Source organism: Ictalurus punctatus, chromosome 14 (genome assembly GCF_001660625.3).
Source record: "Ictalurus punctatus breed USDA103 chromosome 14, Coco_2.0, whole genome shotgun sequence".
NCBI classification, from domain to species: Eukaryota; Metazoa; Chordata; class Actinopteri; order Siluriformes; family Ictaluridae; genus Ictalurus; species Ictalurus punctatus.
Genome location: NC_030429.2, coordinates 136,785 through 157,075, shown reverse-complemented (window position 1 = coordinate 157,075; position 20,291 = coordinate 136,785). Strand labels below are relative to the sequence as shown.

The 20,291-nt window shown below is 44.4% G+C and overlaps 6 non-coding genes across 6 annotated transcripts; all 6 read right to left on the bottom strand.

Annotated features, from left to right (window-relative positions):
- Positions 1-2,234: 2,234 nt before the first annotated feature.
- On the bottom strand, positions 2,235-2,306 carry trnad-guc (transfer RNA aspartic acid (anticodon GUC)). The gene has a single exon. It is a non-coding gene; the product is annotated as a tRNA-Asp (tRNA).
- A 2,581-nt stretch (positions 2,307-4,887) lies between these two features.
- Positions 4,888-4,959, bottom strand: trnad-guc (transfer RNA aspartic acid (anticodon GUC)). Its single transcript has one exon. It is a non-coding gene; the product is annotated as a tRNA-Asp (tRNA).
- A 3,163-nt stretch (positions 4,960-8,122) lies between these two features.
- Positions 8,123-8,194, bottom strand: trnad-guc (transfer RNA aspartic acid (anticodon GUC)). The gene has a single exon. It is a non-coding gene; the product is annotated as a tRNA-Asp (tRNA).
- A 2,581-nt stretch (positions 8,195-10,775) lies between these two features.
- On the bottom strand, positions 10,776-10,847 carry trnad-guc (transfer RNA aspartic acid (anticodon GUC)). The gene has a single exon. It is a non-coding gene; the product is annotated as a tRNA-Asp (tRNA).
- Positions 10,848-14,009: 3,162 nt separating this feature from the next.
- Positions 14,010-14,081, bottom strand: trnad-guc (transfer RNA aspartic acid (anticodon GUC)). The gene has a single exon. It is a non-coding gene; the product is annotated as a tRNA-Asp (tRNA).
- Positions 14,082-17,243: 3,162 nt separating this feature from the next.
- Positions 17,244-17,315, bottom strand: trnad-guc (transfer RNA aspartic acid (anticodon GUC)). The gene has a single exon. It is a non-coding gene; the product is annotated as a tRNA-Asp (tRNA).
- Between the last annotated feature and the right edge of the window lie 2,976 nt (positions 17,316-20,291).

Here is a 20,291-nt window from a genome sequence, read left to right as displayed (position 1 = left end):
TGGCTCATAAGTCATTACATAAACCATCACAACATAAACCATCACAACATAAATGAACCAAGCAAATGCTCTTCAGTCATGACTCATGCTCCCTTCCTCTGATGGCCAAGAGATAATGACACTGGACTTGAACTACACCGGGGTTTAACCTGTGCAACTTGAAGCCTGTTATGAAACTGTGTCGAAATGCAGAGGGAACTCTATTCAGATGAACAAGAAAGCACATTGGCATTCATCGAACACGCTTGCGCAATGCAAGGGCGTAATGCAAAACAGGTTCAGAACACGCGCGAACAGCCCGTAAATAAGCCTTGGAGTCGCTGTTAAGCTTGTCTCATGCTCAATCGCTGTCACGGCTCGGAAACAAGGTTGGCACATTGAAACGATCGAAACAGAAACCATCACAACATGAATGAACCAAGCAAATGCTCTTAAGTCTTGCCTCATAAGTCATTACGTGAAGCATCAGAGCATAAACCATCACAACATAAATGAACCAAGCGAATGCTCTTAAGTCTTGCCTCATAAGTCATTACATAAACCATCACAACATAAATGAACCAAGCAATGCTCTTAAGACTTGGCTCATAAGTCATTACATAAACCATCACAACATAAACCATCACAACATAAATGAACCAAGCAAATGCTCTTCAGTCATGACTCATGCTCCCTTCCTCTGATGGCCAAGAGATAATGACACTGGACTTGAACTACACCGGGGTTTAACCTGTGCAACTTGAAGCCTGTTATGAAACTGTGTCGAAATGCAGAGGGAACTCTATTCAGATGAGCAAGAAAGCACATTGGCATTCATCGAACACGCTTGCGCAATGCAAGGGCGTAATGCAAAACAGGTTCAGAACACGCGCGAACAGCCCGTAAATAAGCCTTGGAGTCCCTGTTAAGCCTTGTCTCATGCTCAATCGCTGTCACGGCTCGGAAACAAGGTTGGCACATTGAAACGATCAAAACAGAAACCATCACAACATGAATGAACCAAGCAAATGCTCTTAAGTCTTGCCTCATAAGTCATTACATGAAGCATCAGAGCATAAACCATCACAACATAAATGAACCAAGCGAATGCTCTTAAGTCTTGGCTCATAAGTCATTACATAAACCATCACAACATAAACCATCACAACATAAATGAACCAAGCAATGCTCTTGAGTCTTGGCTCATGAGTCATTACATAAACCATCACAACATAAACCATCAGAACATAACTGAACCAAGGAAATGCTCTTACGTCTTGGATCACGCTGCCTTACTCTGATGGCCAAGAGAAAATGACACTGGACTTGGAATGCACTGGGGTCTCCCCTACGCAACTCGATGCCTGCTCAACGCATGTCAACTGTCTGTGTCAACTAACTCGTGGGCACTATCTTCCCGACTGCAGAGAGGAAAGGACACTGGACTTGAACTACACCGGGGTTTCACCTGTGCAACTTGAAGCCTGTTATGAAACTGCGTCGTAATGCAGAGGGAACTCTATTCAGATGAGCAAGAAAGCACATTGGCATTCATCGAACACGCTTGCGCAAAACAAATTTTCTATCCTGGAAAATGCTTTGACGTAAAGTACGTCGTCCGAATGTGTTCATGTAAACTAGTAAAGGCTCTATTCACTTGAGTGAAATAAATGTACTGATGAGGGCGTCCACGTGCGGAAACCTGAGAATATAAACGAGACTGCAAAGTTGTGGCTGAAGAAGGGTCTAACACGGACAAACACGTCCGTCCGCTCCGGTAGAAAGCCTAGTGTTTCCTTAAATCACGTTAAGGCCTCGTACTCTAAATCCAACGTGGTTTTCTCGTGCAGGTATGAACCCTGCTTGTAGCGTTGTCGGCTGTAGGTGTCAAGTCACTGGTGCTCAATCTCCTGCTGTTTATTTAAAGCAAGTGGCACATACAGACTGTTTAATTGGCAACACGTTAAATCAACCTGCAAGGGCTGCTTTGTTCATGGCACAGTGTCCCAAAACTTATAACGACGTGCAGCCTGTGGTGAAGAATGTATTGTTCTCCCCTGTGTAATACAGCCACATGCAGCGGGAGAGCTGTCTCTTAGCGGAGTGATCTAATCTGGTGTGGTAATAGCATAAAAATGTGAAAAAGTAGAGTATATGTGTCGCATGGAAACTATGGCTGACGGCATACAGAATCGCAGTCGGCTGAGCAAACAAGCCCCGTGGCATTCAAACAGTGGGGCGTAAGGCAAAAGAGACTCCCCGTCGGGGAATCGAACCCCGGTCTTCCGCGTGACAGGCGGAGATACTGTCCACTATACTAACGAGGAAAGCACGGCGGAGGGTGAGAAGGTGAATGACACTTTGGAAGGTTGACAACACGCCCGAACAGCCCGTCAATAAGCCTTGGAGTCGCTGTTAAGCTTGTCTCATGCTCAATCGCTGTCACGGCTCGGAAACAAGGTTGGCACATTGAAACGATCGAAACAGAAACCATCACAACATGAATGAACCAAGCAAATGCTCTTAAGTCTTGCCTCATAAGTCATTACGTGAAGCATCAGAGCATAAACCATCACAACATGAATGAACCAAGCGAATGCTCTTAAGTCTTGCCTCATAAGTCATTACATAAACCATCACAACATAAATGAACCAAGCAATGCTCTTAAGACTTGGCTCATAAGTCATTACATAAACCATCACAACATAAACCATCACAACATAAATGAACCAAGCAAATGCTCTTCAGTCATGACTCATGCTCCCTTCCTCTGATGGCCAAGAGATAATGGCACTGGACTTGAACTACACCGGGGTTTAACCTGTGCAACTTGAAGCCTGTTATGAAACTGTGTCGAAATGCAGAGGGAACTCTATTCAGATGAGCAAGAAAGCACATTGGCATTCATCGAACACGCTTGCGCAATGCAAGGGCGTAATGCAAAACAGGTTCAGAACACGCGCGAACAGCCCGTAAATAAGCCTTGGAGTCCCTGTTAAGCCTTGTCTCATGCTCAATCGCTGTCACGGCTCGGAAACAAGGTTGGCACATTGAAACGATCAAAACAGAAACCATCACAACATGAATGAACCAAGCAAATGCTCTTAAGTCTTGCCTCATAAGTCATTACGTGAAGCATCAGAGCATAAACCATCACAACATAAATGAACCAAGCGAATGCTCTTAAGTCTTGCCTCATAAGTCATTACATAAACCATCACAACATAAATGAACCAAGCAATGCTCTTAAGACTTGGCTCATAAGTCATTACATAAACCATCACAACATAAACCATCACAACATAAATGAACCAAGCAAATGCTCTTCAGTCATGACTCATGCTCCCTTCCTCTGATGGCCAAGAGATAATGACACTGGACTTGAACTACACCGGGGTTTAACCTGTGCAACTTGAAGCCTGTTATGAAACTGTGTCGAAATGCAGAGGGAACTCTATTCAGATGAGCAAGAAAGCACATTGGCATTCATCGAACACGCTTGCGCAATGCAAGGGCGTAATGCAAAACAGGTTCAGAACACGCGCGAACAGCCCGTAAATAAGCCTTGGAGTCCCTGTTAAGCCTTGTCTCATGCTCAATCGCTGTCACGGCTCGGAAACAAGGTTGGCACATTGAAACGATCAAAACAGAAACCATCACAACATGAATGAACCAAGCAAATGCTCTTAAGTCTTGCCTCATAAGTCATTACGTGAAGCATCAGAGCATAAACCATCACAACATAAATGAACCAAGCGAATGCTCTTAAGTCTTGCCTCATAAGTCATTACATAAACCATCACAACATAAACCATCACAACATAAATGAACCAAGCAATGCTCTTGAGTCTTGGCTCATGAGTCATTACATAAACCATCACAACATAAACCATCAGAACATAACTGAACCAAGGAAATGCTCTTACGTCTTGGATCACGCTGCCTTACTCTGATGGCCAAGAGAAAATGACACTGGACTTGGAATGCACTGGGGTCTCCCCTACGCAACTCGATGCCTGCTCAACGCATGTCAACTGTCTGTGTCAACTAACTCGTGGGCACTATCTTCCCGACTGCAGAGAGGAAAGGACACTGGACTTGAACTACACCGGGGTTTCACCTGTGCAACTTGAAGCCTGTTATGAAACTGTGTCGTAATGCAGAGGGAACTCTATTCAGATGAGCAAGAAAGCACATTGGCATTCATCGAACACGCTTGCGCAAAACAAATTTTCTATCCTGGAAAATGCTTTGACGTAAAGTACGTCGTCCGAATGTGTTCATGTAAACTAGTAAAGGCTCTATTCACTTGAGTGAAATAAATGTACTGATGAGGGCGTCCACGTGCGGAAACCTGAGAATATAAACGAGACTGCAAAGTTGTGGCTGAAGAAGGGTCTAACACGGACAAACACGTCCGTCCGCTCCGGTAGAAAGCCTAGTGTTTCCTTAAATCACGTTAAGGCCTCGTACTCTAAATCCAACGTGGTTTTCTCGTGCAGGTATGAACCCTGCTTGTAGCGTTGTCGGCTGTAGGTGTCAAGTCACTGGTGCTCAATCTCCTGCTGTTTATTTAAAGCAAGTGGCACATACAGACTGTTTAATTGGCAACACGTTAAATCAACCTGCAAGGGCTGCTTTGTTCATGGCACAGTGTCCCAAAACTTATAACGACGTGCAGCCTGTGGTGAAGAATGTATTGTTCTCCCCTGTGTAATACAGCCACATGCAGCGGGAGAGCTGTCTCTTAGCGGAGTGATCTAATCTGGTGTGGTAATAGCATAAAAATGTGAAAAAGTAGAGTATATGTGTCGCATGGAAACTATGGCTGACGGCATACAGAATCGCAGTCGGCTGAGCAAACAAGCCCCGTGGCATTCAAACAGTGGGGCGTAAGGCAAAAGAGACTCCCCGTCGGGGAATCGAACCCCGGTCTTCCGCGTGACAGACGGAGATACTGTCCACTATACTAACGAGGAAAGCATGGCGGAGGGTGAGAAGGTGAATGACACTTTGGAAGGTTGACAACACGCCCGAACAGCCCGTCAATAAGCCTTGGAGTCGCTGTTAAGCTTGTCTCATGCTCAATCGCTGTCACGGCTCGGAAACAAGGTTGGCACATTGAAATGATCGAAACAGAAACCATCACAACATGAATGAACCAAGCAAATGCTCTTAAGTCTTGCCTCATAAGTCATTACGTGAAGCATCAGAGCATAAACCATCACAACATGAATGAACCAAGCGAATGCTCTTAAGTCTTGCCTCATAAGTCATTACATAAACCATCACAACATAAATGAACCAAGCAATGCTCTTAAGACTTGGCTCATAAGTCATTACATAAACCATCACAACATAAACCATCACAACATAAATGAACCAAGCAAATGCTCTTCAGTCATGACTCATGCTCCCTTCCTCTGATGGCCAAGAGATAATGGCACTGGACTTGAACTACACCGGGGTTTAACCTGTGCAACTTGAAGCCTGTTATGAAACTGTGTCGAAATGCAGAGGGAACTCTATTCAGATGAGCAAGAAAGCACATTGGCATTCATCGAACACGCTTGCGCAATGCAAGGGCGTAATGCAAAACAGGTTCAGAACACGCGCGAACAGCCCGTAAATAAGCCTTGGAGTCCCTGTTAAGCCTTGTCTCATGCTCAATCGCTGTCACGGCTCGGAAACAAGGTTGGCACATTGAAACGATCGAAACAGAAACCATCACAACATGAATGAACCAAGCAAATGCTCTTAAGTCTTGCCTCATAAGTCATTACGTGAAGCATCAGAGCATAAACCATCACAACATAAATGAACCAAGCGAATGCTCTTAAGTCTTGCCTCATAAGTCATTACATAAACCATCACAACATAAATGAACCAAGCAATGCTCTTAAGACTTGGCTCATAAGTCATTACATAAACCATCACAACATAAACCATCACAACATAAATGAACCAAGCAAATGCTCTTCAGTCATGACTCATGCTCCCTTCCTCTGATGGCCAAGAGATAATGACACTGGACTTGAACTACACCGGGGTTTAACCTGTGCAACTTGAAGCCTGTTATGAAACTGTGTCGAAATGCAGAGGGAACTCTATTCAGATGAGCAAGAAAGCACATTGGCATTCATCGAACACGCTTGCGCAATGCAAGGGCGTAATGCAAAACAGGTTCAGAACACGCGCGAACAGCCCGTAAATAAGCCTTGGAGTCCCTGTTAAGCCTTGTCTCATGCTCAATCGCTGTCACGGCTCGGAAACAAGGTTGGCACATTGAAACGATCGAAACAGAAACCATCACAACATGAATGAACCAAGCAAATGCTCTTAAGTCTTGCCTCATAAGTCATTACGTGAAGCATCAGAGCATAAACCATCACAACATAAATGAACCAAGCGAATGCTCTTAAGTCTTGCCTCATAAGTCATTACATAAACCATCACAACATAAATGAACCAAGCAATGCTCTTAAGACTTGGCTCATAAGTCATTACATAAACCATCACAACATAAACCATCACAACATAAATGAACCAAGCAAATGCTCTTCAGTCATGACTCATGCTCCCTTCCTCTGATGGCCAAGAGATAATGACACTGGACTTGAACTACACCGGGGTTTAACCTGTGCAACTTGAAGCCTGTTATGAAACTGTGTCGAAATGCAGAGGGAACTCTATTCAGATGAGCAAGAAAGCACATTGGCATTCATCGAACACGCTTGCGCAATGCAAGGGCGTAATGCAAAACAGGTTCAGAACACGCGCGAACAGCCCGTAAATAAGCCTTGGAGTCCCTGTTAAGCCTTGTCTCATGCTCAATCGCTGTCACGGCTCGGAAACAAGGTTGGCACATTGAAACGATCAAAACAGAAACCATCACAACATGAATGAACCAAGCAAATGCTCTTAAGTCTTGCCTCATAAGTCATTACATGAAGCATCAGAGCATAAACCATCACAACATAAATGAACCAAGCGAATGCTCTTAAGTCTTGGCTCATAAGTCATTACATAAACCATCACAACATAAACCATCACAACATAAATGAACCAAGCAATGCTCTTGAGTCTTGGCTCATGAGTCATTACATAAACCATCACAACATAAACCATCAGAACATAACTGAACCAAGGAAATGCTCTTACGTCTTGGATCACGCTGCCTTACTCTGATGGCCAAGAGAAAATGACACTGGACTTGGAATGCACTGGGGTCTCCCCTACGCAACTCGATGCCTGCTCAACGCATGTCAACTGTCTGTGTCAACTAACTCGTGGGCACTATCTTCCCGACTGCAGAGAGGAAAGGACACTGGACTTGAACTACACCGGGGTTTCACCTGTGCAACTTGAAGCCTGTTATGAAACTGCGTCGTAATGCAGAGGGAACTCTATTCAGATGAGCAAGAAAGCACATTGGCATTCATCGAACACGCTTGCGCAAAACAAATTTTCTATCCTGGAAAATGCTTTGACGTAAAGTACGTCGTCCGAATGTGTTCATGTAAACTAGTAAAGGCTCTATTCACTTGAGTGAAATAAATGTACTGATGAGGGCGTCCACGTGCGGAAACCTGAGAATATAAACGAGACTGCAAAGTTGTGGCTGAAGAAGGGTCTAACACGGACAAACACGTCCGTCCGCTCCGGTAGAAAGCCTAGTGTTTCCTTAAATCACGTTAAGGCCTCGTACTCTAAATCCAACGTGGTTTTCTCGTGCAGGTATGAACCCTGCTTGTAGCGTTGTCGGCTGTAGGTGTCAAGTCACTGGTGCTCAATCTCCTGCTGTTTATTTAAAGCAAGTGGCACATACAGACTGTTTAATTGGCAACACGTTAAATCAACCTGCAAGGGCTGCTTTGTTCATGGCACAGTGTCCCAAAACTTATAACGACGTGCAGCCTGTGGTGAAGAATGTATTGTTCTCCCCTGTGTAATACAGCCACATGAAGCGGGAGAGCTGTCTCTTAGCGGAGTGATCTAATCTGGTGTGGTAATAGCATAAAAATGTGAAAAAGTAGAGTATATGTGTCGCATGGAAACTATGGCTGACGGCATACAGAATCGCAGTCGGCTGAGCAAACAAGCCCCGTGGCATTCAAACAGTGGGGCGTAAGGCAAAAGAGACTCCCCGTCGGGGAATCGAACCCCGGTCTTCCGCGTGACAGGCGGAGATACTGTCCACTATACTAACGAGGAAAGCATGGCGGAGGGTGAGAAGGTGAATGACACTTTGGAAGGTTGACAACACGCCCGAACAGCCAGTCAATAAGCCTTGGAGTCGCTGTTAAGCTTGTCTCATGCTCAATCGCTGTCACGGCTCGGAAACAAGGTTGGCACATTGAAACGATCGAAACAGAAACCATCACAACATGAATGAACCAAGCAAATGCTCTTAAGTCTTGCCTCATAAGTCATTACGTGAAGCATCAGAGCATAAACCATCACAACATGAATGAACCAAGCGAATGCTCTTAAGTCTTGCCTCATAAGTCATTACATAAACCATCACAACATAAATGAACCAAGCAATGCTCTTAAGACTTGGCTCATAAGTCATTACATAAACCATCACAACATAAACCATCACAACATAAATGAACCAAGCAAATGCTCTTCAGTCATGACTCATGCTCCCTTCCTCTGATGGCCAAGAGATAATGGCACTGGACTTGAACTACACCGGGGTTTAACCTGTGCAACTTGAAGCCTGTTATGAAACTGTGTCGAAATGCAGAGGGAACTCTATTCAGATGAGCAAGAAAGCACATTGGCATTCATCGAACACGCTTGCGCAATGCAAGGGCGTAATGCAAAACAGGTTCAGAACACGCGCGAACAGCCCGTAAATAAGCCTTGGAGTCCCTGTTAAGCCTTGTCTCATGCTCAATCGCTGTCACGGCTCGGAAACAAGGTTGGCACATTGAAACGATCAAAACAGAAACCATCACAACATGAATGAACCAAGCAAATGCTCTTAAGTCTTGCCTCATAAGTCATTACGTGAAGCATCAGAGCATAAACCATCACAACATAAATGAACCAAGCGAATGCTCTTAAGTCTTGCCTCATAAGTCATTACATAAACCATCACAACATAAATGAACCAAGCAATGCTCTTAAGACTTGGCTCATAAGTCATTACATAAACCATCACAACATAAACCATCACAACATAAATTAACCAAGCAAATGCTCTTCAGTCATGACTCATGCTCCCTTCCTCTGATGGCCAAGAGATAATGACACTGGACTTGAACTACACCGGGGTTTAACCTGTGCAACTTGAAGCCTGTTATGAAACTGTGTCGAAATGCAGAGGGAACTCTATTCAGATGAGCAAGAAAGCACATTGGCATTCATCGAACACGCTTGCGCAATGCAAGGGCGTAATGCAAAACAGGTTCAGAACACGCGCGAACAGCCCGTAAATAAGCCTTGGAGTCCCTGTTAAGCCTTGTCTCATGCTCAATCGCTGTCACGGCTCGGAAACAAGGTTGGCACATTGAAACGATCAAAACAGAAACCATCACAACATGAATGAACCAAGCAAATGCTCTTAAGTCTTGCCTCATAAGTCATTACATGAAGCATCAGAGCATAAACCATCACAACATAAATGAACCAAGCGAATGCTCTTAGGTCTTGGCTCATAAGTCATTACATAAACCATCACAACATAAACCATCACAACATAAATGAACCAAGCAATGCTCTTGAGTCTTGGCTCATGAGTCATTACATAAACCATCACAACATAAACCATCAGAACATAACTGAACCAAGGAAATGCTCTTACGTCTTGGATCACGCTGCCTTACTCTGATGGCCAAGAGAAAATGACACTGGACTTGGAATGCACTGGGGTCTCCCCTACGCAACTCGATGCCTGCTCAACGCATGTCAACTGTCTGTGTCAACTAACTCGTGGGCACTATCTTCCCGACTGCAGAGAGGAAAGGACACTGGACTTGAACTACACCGGGGTTTCACCTGTGCAACTTGAAGCCTGTTATGAAACTGCGTCGTAATGCAGAGGGAACTCTATTCAGATGAGCAAGAAAGCACATTGGCATTCATCGAACACGCTTGCGCAAAACAAATTTTCTATCCTGGAAAATGCTTTGACGTAAAGTACGTCGTCCGAATGTGTTCATGTAAACTAGTAAAGGCTCTATTCACTTGAGTGAAATAAATGTACTGATGAGGGCGTCCACGTGCGGAAACCTGAGAATATAAACGAGACTGCAAAGTTGTGGCTGAAGAAGGGTCTAACACGGACAAACACGTCCGTCCGCTCCGGTAGAAAGCCTAGTGTTTCCTTAAATCACGTTAAGGCCTTGTACTCTAAATCCAACGTGGTTTTCTCGTGCAGGTATGAACCCTGCTTGTAGCGTTGTCGGCTGTAGGTGTCAAGTCACTGGTGCTCAATCTCCTGCTGTTTATTTAAAGCAAGTGGCACATACAGACTGTTTAATTGGCAACACGTTAAATCAACCTGCAAGGGCTGCTTTGTTCATGGCACAGTGTCCCAAAACTTATAACGACGTGCAGCCTGTGGTGAAGAATGTATTGTTCTCCCCTGTGTAATACAGCCACATGAAGCGGGAGAGTTGTCTCTTAGCGGAGTGATCTAATCTGGTGTGGTAATAGCATAAAAATGTGAAAAAGTAGAGTATATGTGTCGCATGGAAACTATGGCTGACGGCATACAGAATCGCAGTCGGCTGAGCAAACAAGCCCCGTGGCATTCAAACAGTGGGGCGTAAGGCAAAAGAGACTCCCCGTCGGGGAATCGAACCCCGGTCTTCCGCGTGACAGGCGGAGATACTGTCCACTATACTAACGAGGAAAGCATGGCGGAGGGTGAGAAGGTGAATGACACTTTGGAAGGTTGACAACACGCCCGAACAGCCCGTCAATAAGCCTTGGAGTCGCTGTTAAGCTTGTCTCATGCTCAATCGCTGTCACGGCTCGGAAACAAGGTTGGCACATTGAAACGATCGAAACAGAAACCATCACAACATGAATGAACCAAGCAAATGCTCTTAAGTCTTGCCTCATAAGTCATTACGTGAAGCATCAGAGCATAAACCATCACAACATGAATGAACCAAGCGAATGCTCTTAAGTCTTGCCTCATAAGTCATTGCATAAACCATCACAACATAAATGAACCAAGCAATGCTCTTAAGACTTGGCTCATAAGTCATTACATAAACCATCACAACATAAACCATCACAACATAAATGAACCAAGCAAATGCTCTTCAGTCATGACTCATGCTCCCTTCCTCTGATGGCCAAGAGATAATGGCACTGGACTTGAACTACACCGGGGTTTAACCTGTGCAACTTGAAGCCTGTTATGAAACTGTGTCGAAATGCAGAGGGAACTCTATTCAGATGAGCAAGAAAGCACATTGGCATTCATCGAACACGCTTGCGCAATGCAAGGGCGTAATGCAAAACAGGTTCAGAACACGCGCGAACAGCCCGTAAATAAGCCTTGGAGTCCCTGTTAAGCCTTGTCTCATGCTCAATCGCTGTCACGGCTCGGAAACAAGGTTGGCACATTGAAACGATCAAAACAGAAACCATCACAACATGAATGAACCAAGCAAATGCTCTTAAGTCTTGCCTCATAAGTCATTACGTGAAGCATCAGAGCATAAACCATCACAACATAAATGAACCAAGCGAATGCTCTTAAGTCTTGCCTCATAAGTCATTACATAAACCATCACAACATAAATGAACCAAGCAATGCTCTTAAGACTTGGCTCATAAGTCATTACATAAACCATCACAACATAAACCATCACAACATAAATGAACCAAGCAAATGCTCTTCAGTCATGACTCATGCTCCCTTCCTCTGATGGCCAAGAGATAATGACACTGGACTTGAACTACACCGGGGTTTAACCTGTGCAACTTGAAGCCTGTTATGAAACTGTGTCGAAATGCAGAGGGAACTCTATTCAGATGAGCAAGAAAGCACATTGGCATTCATCGAACACGCTTGCGCAATGCAAGGGCGTAATGCAAAACAGGTTCAGAACACGCGCGAACAGCCCGTAAATAAGCCTTGGAGTCGCTGTTAAGCTTGTCTCATGCTCAATCGCTGTCACGGCTCGGAAACAAGGTTGGCACATTGAAACGATCGAAACAGAAACCATCACAACATGAATGAACCAAGCAAATGCTCTTAAGTCTTGCCTCATAAGTCATTACGTGAAGCATCAGAGCATAAACCATCACAACATAAATGAACCAAGCGAATGCTCTTAAGTCTTGCCTCATAAGTCATTACATAAACCATCACAACATAAATGAACCAAGCAATGCTCTTAAGACTTGGCTCATAAGTCATTACATAAACCATCACAACATAAACCATCACAACATAAATGAACCAAGCAAATGCTCTTCAGTCATGACTCATGCTCCCTTCCTCTGATGGCCAAGAGATAATGACACTGGACTTGAACTACACCGGGGTTTAACCTGTGCAACTTGAAGCCTGTTATGAAACTGTGTCGAAATGCAGAGGGAACTCTATTCAGATGAGCAAGAAAGCACATTGGCATTCATCGAACACGCTTGCGCAATGCAAGGGCGTAATGCAAAACAGGTTCAGAACACGCGCGAACAGCCCGTAAATAAGCCTTGGAGTCCCTGTTAAGCCTTGTCTCATGCTCAATCGCTGTCACGGCTCGGAAACAAGGTTGGCACATTGAAACGATCAAAACAGAAACCATCACAACATGAATGAACCAAGCAAATGCTCTTAAGTCTTGCCTCATAAGTCATTACATGAAGCATCAGAGCATAAACCATCACAACATAAATGAACCAAGCGAATGCTCTTAAGTCTTGGCTCATAAGTCATTACATAAACCATCACAACATAAACCATCACAACATAAATGAACCAAGCAATGCTCTTGAGTCTTGGCTCATGAGTCATTACATAAACCATCACAACATAAACCATCAGAACATAACTGAACCAAGGAAATGCTCTTACGTCTTGGATCACGCTGCCTTACTCTGATGGCCAAGAGAAAATGACACTGGACTTGGAATGCACTGGGGTCTCCCCTACGCAACTCGATGCCTGCTCAACGCATGTCAACTGTCTGTGTCAACTAACTCGTGGGCACTATCTTCCCGACTGCAGAGAGGAAAGGACACTGGACTTGAACTACACCGGGGTTTCACCTGTGCAACTTGAAGCCTGTTATGAAACTGCGTCGTAATGCAGAGGGAACTCTATTCAGATGAGCAAGAAAGCACATTGGCATTCATCGAACACGCTTGCGCAAAACAAATTTTCTATCCTGGAAAATGCTTTGACGTAAAGTACGTCGTCCGAATGTGTTCATGTAAACTAGTAAAGGCTCTATTCACTTGAGTGAAATAAATGTACTGATGAGGGCGTCCACGTGCGGAAACCTGAGAATATAAACGAGACTGCAAAGTTGTGGCTGAAGAAGGGTCTAACACGGACAAACACGTCCGTCCGCTCCGGTAGAAAGCCTAGTGTTTCCTTAAATCACGTTAAGGCCTCGTACTCTAAATCCAACGTGGTTTTCTCGTGCAGGTATGAACCCTGCTTGTAGCGTTGTCGGCTGTAGGTGTCAAGTGACTGGTGCTCAATCTCCTGCTGTTTATTTAAAGCAAGTGGCACATACAGACTGTTTAATTGGCAACACGTTAAATCAACCTGCAAGGGCTGCTTTGTTCATGGCACAGTGTCCCAAAACTTATAACGACGTGCAGCCTGTGGTGAAGAATGTATTGTTCTCCCCTGTGTAATACAGCCACATGCAGCGGGAGAGCTGTCTCTTAGCGGAGTGATCTAATCTGGTGTGGTAATAGCATAAAAATGTGAAAAAGTAGAGTATATGTGTCGCATGGAAACTATGGCTGACGGCATACAGAATCGCAGTCGGCTGAGCAAACAAGCCCCGTGGCATTCAAACAGTGGGGCGTAAGGCAAAAGAGACTCCCCGTCGGGGAATCGAACCCCGGTCTTCCGCGTGACAGGCGGAGATACTGTCCACTATACTAACGAGGAAAGCATGGCGGAGGGTGAGAAGGTGAATGACACTTTGGAAGGTTGACAACACGCCCGAACAGCCCGTCAATAAGCCTTGGAGTCGCTGTTAAGCTTGTCTCATGCTCAATCGCTGTCACGGCTCGGAAACAAGGTTGGCACATTGAAACGATCGAAACAGAAACCATCACAACATGAATGAACCAAGCAAATGCTCTTAAGTCTTGCCTCATAAGTCATTACGTGAAGCATCAGAGCATAAACCATCACAACATGAATGAACCAAGCGAATGCTCTTAAGTCTTGCCTCATAAGTCATTGCATAAACCATCACAACATAAATGAACCAAGCAATGCTCTTAAGACTTGGCTCATAAGTCATTACATAAACCATCACAACATAAACCATCACAACATAAATGAACCAAGCAAATGCTCTTCAGTCATGACTCATGCTCCCTTCCTCTGATGGCCAAGAGATAATGGCACTGGACTTGAACTACACCGGGGTTTAACCTGTGCAACTTGAAGCCTGTTATGAAACTGTGTCGAAATGCAGAGGGAACTCTATTCAGATGAGCAAGAAAGCACATTGGCATTCATCGAACACGCTTGCGCAATGCAAGGGCGTAATGCAAAACAGGTTCAGAACACGCGCGAACAGCCCGTAAATAAGCCTTGCAGTCCCTGTTAAGCCTTGTCTCATGCTCAATCGCTGTCACGGCTCGGAAACAAGGTTGGCACATTGAAACGATCGAAACAGAAACCATCACAACATGAATGAACCAAGCAAATGCTCTTAAGTCTTGCCTCATAAGTCATTACGTGAAGCATCAGAGCATAAACCATCACAACATAAATGAACCAAGCGAATGCTCTTAAGTCTTGCCTCATAAGTCATTACATAAACCATCACAACATAAATGAACCAAGCAATGCTCTTAAGACTTGGCTCATAAGTCATTACATAAACCATCACAACATAAACCATCACAACATAAATGAACCAAGCAAATGCTCTTCAGTCATGACTCATGCTCCCTTCCTCTGATGGCCAAGAGATAATGACACTGGACTTGAACTACACCGGGGTTTAACCTGTGCAACTTGAAGCCTGTTATGAAACTGTGTCGAAATGCAGAGGGAACTCTATTCAGATGAGCAAGAAAGCACATTGGCATTCATCGAACACGCTTGCGCAATGCAAGGGCGTAATGCAAAACAGGTTCAGAACACGCGCGAACAGCCCGTAAATAAGCCTTGGAGTCGCTGTTAAGCTTGTCTCATGCTCAATCGCTGTCACGGCTCGGAAACAAGGTTGGCACATTGAAACGATCGAAACAGAAACCATCACAACATGAATGAACCAAGCAAATGCTCTTAAGTCTTGCCTCATAAGTCATTACGTGAAGCATCAGAGCATAAACCATCACAACATAAATGAACCAAGCGAATGCTCTTAAGTCTTGCCTCATAAGTCATTACATAAACCATCACAACATAAATGAACCAAGCAATGCTCTTAAGACTTGGCTCATAAGTCATTACATAAACCATCACAACATAAACCATCACAACATAAATGAACCAAGCAAATGCTCTTCAGTCATGACTCATGCTCCCTTCCTCTGATGGCCAAGAGATAATGACACTGGACTTGAACTACACCGGGGTTTAACCTGTGCAACTTGAAGCCTGTTATGAAACTGTGTCGAAATGCAGAGGGAACTCTATTCAGATGAGCAAGAAAGCACATTGGCATTCATCGAACACGCTTGCGCAATGCAAGGGCGTAATGCAAAACAGGTTCAGAACACGCGCGAACAGCCCGTAAATAAGCCTTGGAGTCCCTGTTAAGCCTTGTCTCATGCTCAATCGCTGTCACGGCTCGGAAACAAGGTTGGCACATTGAAACGATCAAAACAGAAACCATCACAACATGAATGAACCAAGCAAATGCTCTTAAGTCTTGCCTCATAAGTCATTACATGAAGCATCAGAGCATAAACCATCACAACATAAATGAACCAAGCGAATGCTCTTAAGTCTTGGCTCATAAGTCATTACATAAACCATCACAACATAAACCATCACAACATAAATGAACCAAGCAATGCTCTTGAGTCTTGGCTCATGAGTCATTACATAAACCATCACAACATAAACCATCAGAACATAACTGAACCAAGGAAATGCTCTTACGTCTTGGATCACGCTGCCTTACTCTGATGGCCAAGAGAAAATGACACTGGACTTGGAATGCACTGGGGTCTCCCCTACGCAACTCGATGCCTGCTCAACGCATGTCAACTGTCTGTGTCAACTAACTCGTGGGCACTATCTTCCCGACTGCAGAGAGGAAAGGACACTGGACTTGAACTACACCGGGGTTTCACCTGTGCAACTTGAAGCCTGTTATGAAACTGTGTCGTAATGCAGAGGGAACTCTATTCAGATGAGCAAGAAAGCACATTGGCATTCATCGAACACGCTTGCGCAAAACAAATTTTCTATCCTGGAAAATGCTTTGACGTAAAGTACGTCGTCCGAATGTGTTCATGTAAACTAGTAAAGGCTCTATTCACTTGAGTGAAATAAATGTACTGATGAGGGCGTCCACGTGCGGAAACCTGAGAATATAAACGAGACTGCAAAGTTGTGGCTGAAGAAGGGTCTAACACGGACAAACACGTCCGTCCGCTCCGGTAGAAAGCCTAGTGTTTCCTTAAATCACGTTAAGGCCTCGTACTCTAAATCCAACGTGGTTTTCTCGTGCAGGTATGAACCCTGCTTGTAGCGTTGTCGGCTGTAGGTGTCAAGTCACTGGTGCTCAATCTCCTGCTGTTTATTTAAAGCAAGTGGCACATACAGACTGTTTAATTGGCAACACGTTAAATCAACCTGCAAGGGCTGCTTTGTTCATGGCACAGTGTCCCAAAACTTATAACGACGTGCAGCCTGTGGTGAAGAATGTATTGTTCTCCCCTGTGTAATACAGCCACATGCAGCGGGAGAGCTGTCTCTTAGCGGAGTGATCTAATCTGGTGTGGTAATAGCATAAAAATGTGAAAAAGTAGAGTATATGTGTCGCATGGAAACTATGGCTGACGGCATACAGAATCGCAGTCGGCTGAGCAAACAAGCCCCGTGGCATTCAAACAGTGGGGCGTAAGGCAAAAGAGACTCCCCGTCGGGGAATCGAACCCCGGTCTTCCGCGTGACAGGCGGAGATACTGTCCACTATACTAACGAGGAAAGCATGGCGAAGGGTGAGAAGGTGAATGACACTTTGGAAGGTTGACAACACGCCCGAACAGCCCGTCAATAAGCCTTGAGTCGCTGTTAAGCTTGTCTCATGCTCAATCGCTGTCACGGCTCGGAAACAAGGTTGGCACATTGAAACGATCGAAACAGAAACCATCACAACATGAATGAACCAAGCAAATGCTCTTAAGTCTTGCCTCATAAGTCATTACGTGAAGCATCAGAGCATAAACCATCACAACATAAATGAACCAAGCGAATGCTCTTAAGTCTTGCCTCATAAGTCATTACATAAACCATCACAACATAAATGAACCAAGCAATGCTCTTAAGACTTGGCTCATAAGTCATTACATAAACCATCACAACATAAACCATCACAACATAAATGAACCAAGCAAATGCTCTTCAGTCATGACTCATGCTCCCTTCCTCTGATGGCCAAGAGATAATGACACTGGACTTGAACTACACCGGGGTTTAACCTGTGCAACTTGAAGCCTGTTATGAAACTGTGTCGAAATGCAGAGGGAACTCTATTCAGATGAGCAAGAAAGCACATTGGCATTCATCGAACACGCTTGCGCAATGCAAGGGCGTAATGCAAAACAGGTTCAGAACACGCGCGAACAGCCCGTAAATAAGCCTTGGAGTCCCTGTTAAGCCTTGTCTCATGCTCAATCGCTGTCACGGCTCGGAAACAAGGTTGGCACATTGAAACGATCAAAACAGAAACCATCACAACATGAATGAACCAAGCAAATGCTCTTAAGTCTTGCCTCATAAGTCATTACGTGAAGCATCAGAGCATAAACCATCACAACATAAATGAACCAAGCGAATGCTCTTAAGTCTTGCCTCATAAGTCATTACATAAACCATCACAACATAAATGAACCAAGCAATGCTCTTAAGACTTGGCTCATAAGTCATTACATAAACCATCACAACATAAACCATCACAACATAAATGAACCAAGCAAATGCTCTTCAGTCATGACTCATGCTCCCTTCCTCTGATGGCCAAGAGATAATGACACTGGACTTGAACTACACCGGGGTTTAACCTGTGCAACTTGAAGCCTGTTATGAAACTGTGTCGAAATGCAGAGGGAACTCTATTCAGATGAGCAAGAAAGCACATTGGCATTCATCGAACACGCTTGCGCAATGCAAGGGCGTAATGCAAAACAGGTTCAGAACACGCGCGAACAGCCCGTAAATAAGCCTTGGAGTCCCTGTTAAGCCTTGTCTCATGCTCAATCGCTGTCACGGCTCGGAAACAAGGTTGGCACATTGAAACGATCAAAACAGAAACCATCACAACATGAATGAACCAAGCAAATGCTCTTAAGTCTTGCCTCATAAGTCATTACGTGAAGCATCAGAGCATAAACCATCACAACATAAATGAACCAAGCGAATGCTCTTAAGTCTTGCCTCATAAGTCATTACATAAACCATCACAACATAAATGAACCAAGCAATGCTCTTAAGACTTGGCTCATAAGTCATTACATAAACCATCACAACATAAACCATCACAACATAAATGAACCAAGCAAATGCTCTTCAGTCATGACTCATGCTCCCTTCCTCTGATGGCCAAGAGATAATGACACTGGACTTGAACTACACCGGGGTTTAACCTGTGCAACTTGAAGCCTGTTATGAAACTGTGTCGAAATGCAGAGGGAACTCTATTCAGATGAGCAAGAAAGCACATTGGCATTCATCGAACACGCTTGCGCAATGCAAGGGCGTAATGCAAAACAGGTTCAGAACACGCGCGAACAGCCCGTAAATAAGCCTTGGAGTCCCTGTTAAGCCTTGTCTCATGCTCAATCGCTGTCACGGCTCGGAAACAAGGTTGGCACATTGAAACGATCAAAACAGAAACCATCACAACATGAATGAACCAAGCAAATGCTCTTAAGTCTTGCCTCATAAGTCATTACATGAAGCATCAGAGCATAAACCATCACAACATAAATGAACCAAGCGAATGCTCTTAAGTCTTGGCTCATAAGTCATTACATAAACCATCACAACATAAACCATCACAACATAAATGAACCAAGCAATGCTCTTGAGTCTTGGCTCATGAGTCATTACATAAACCATCACAACATAAACCATCAGAACATAACTGAACCAAGGAAATGCTCTTACGTCTTGGATCACGCTGCCTTACTCTGATGGCCAAGAGAAAATGACACTGGACTTGGAATGCACTGGGGTCTCCCCTACGCAACTCGATGCCTGCTCAACGCATGTCAACTGTCTGTGTCAACTAACTCGTGGGCACTATCTTCCCGACTGCAGAGAGGAAAGGACACTGGACTTGAACTACACCGGGGTTTCACCTGTGCAACTTGAAGCCTGTTATGAAACTGTGTCGTAATGCAGAGGGAACTCTATTCAGATGAGCAAGAAAGCACATTGGCATTCATCGAACACGCTTGCGCAAAACAAATTTTCTATCCTGGAAAATGCTTTGACGTAAAGTACGTCGTCCGAATGTGTTCATGTAAACTAGTAAAGGCTCTATTCACTTGAGTGAAATAAATGTACTGATGAGGGCGTCCACGTGCGGAAACCTGAGAATATAAACGAGACTGCAAAGTTGTGGCTGAAGAAGGGTCTAACACGGACAAACACGTCCGTCCGCTCCGGTAGAAAGCCTAGTGTTTCCTTAAATCACGTTAAGGCCTCGTACTCTAAATCCAACGTGGTTTTCTCGTGCAGGTATGAACCCTGCTTGTAGCGTTGTCGGCTGTAGGTGTCAAGTCACTGGTGCTCAATCTCCTGCTGTTTATTTAAAGCAAGTGGCACATACAGACTGTTTAATTGGCAACACGTTAAATCAACCTGCAAGGGCTGCTTTGTTCATGGCACAGTGTCCCAAAACTTATAACGACGTGCAGCCTGTGGTGAAGAATGTATTGTTCTCCCCTGTGTAATACA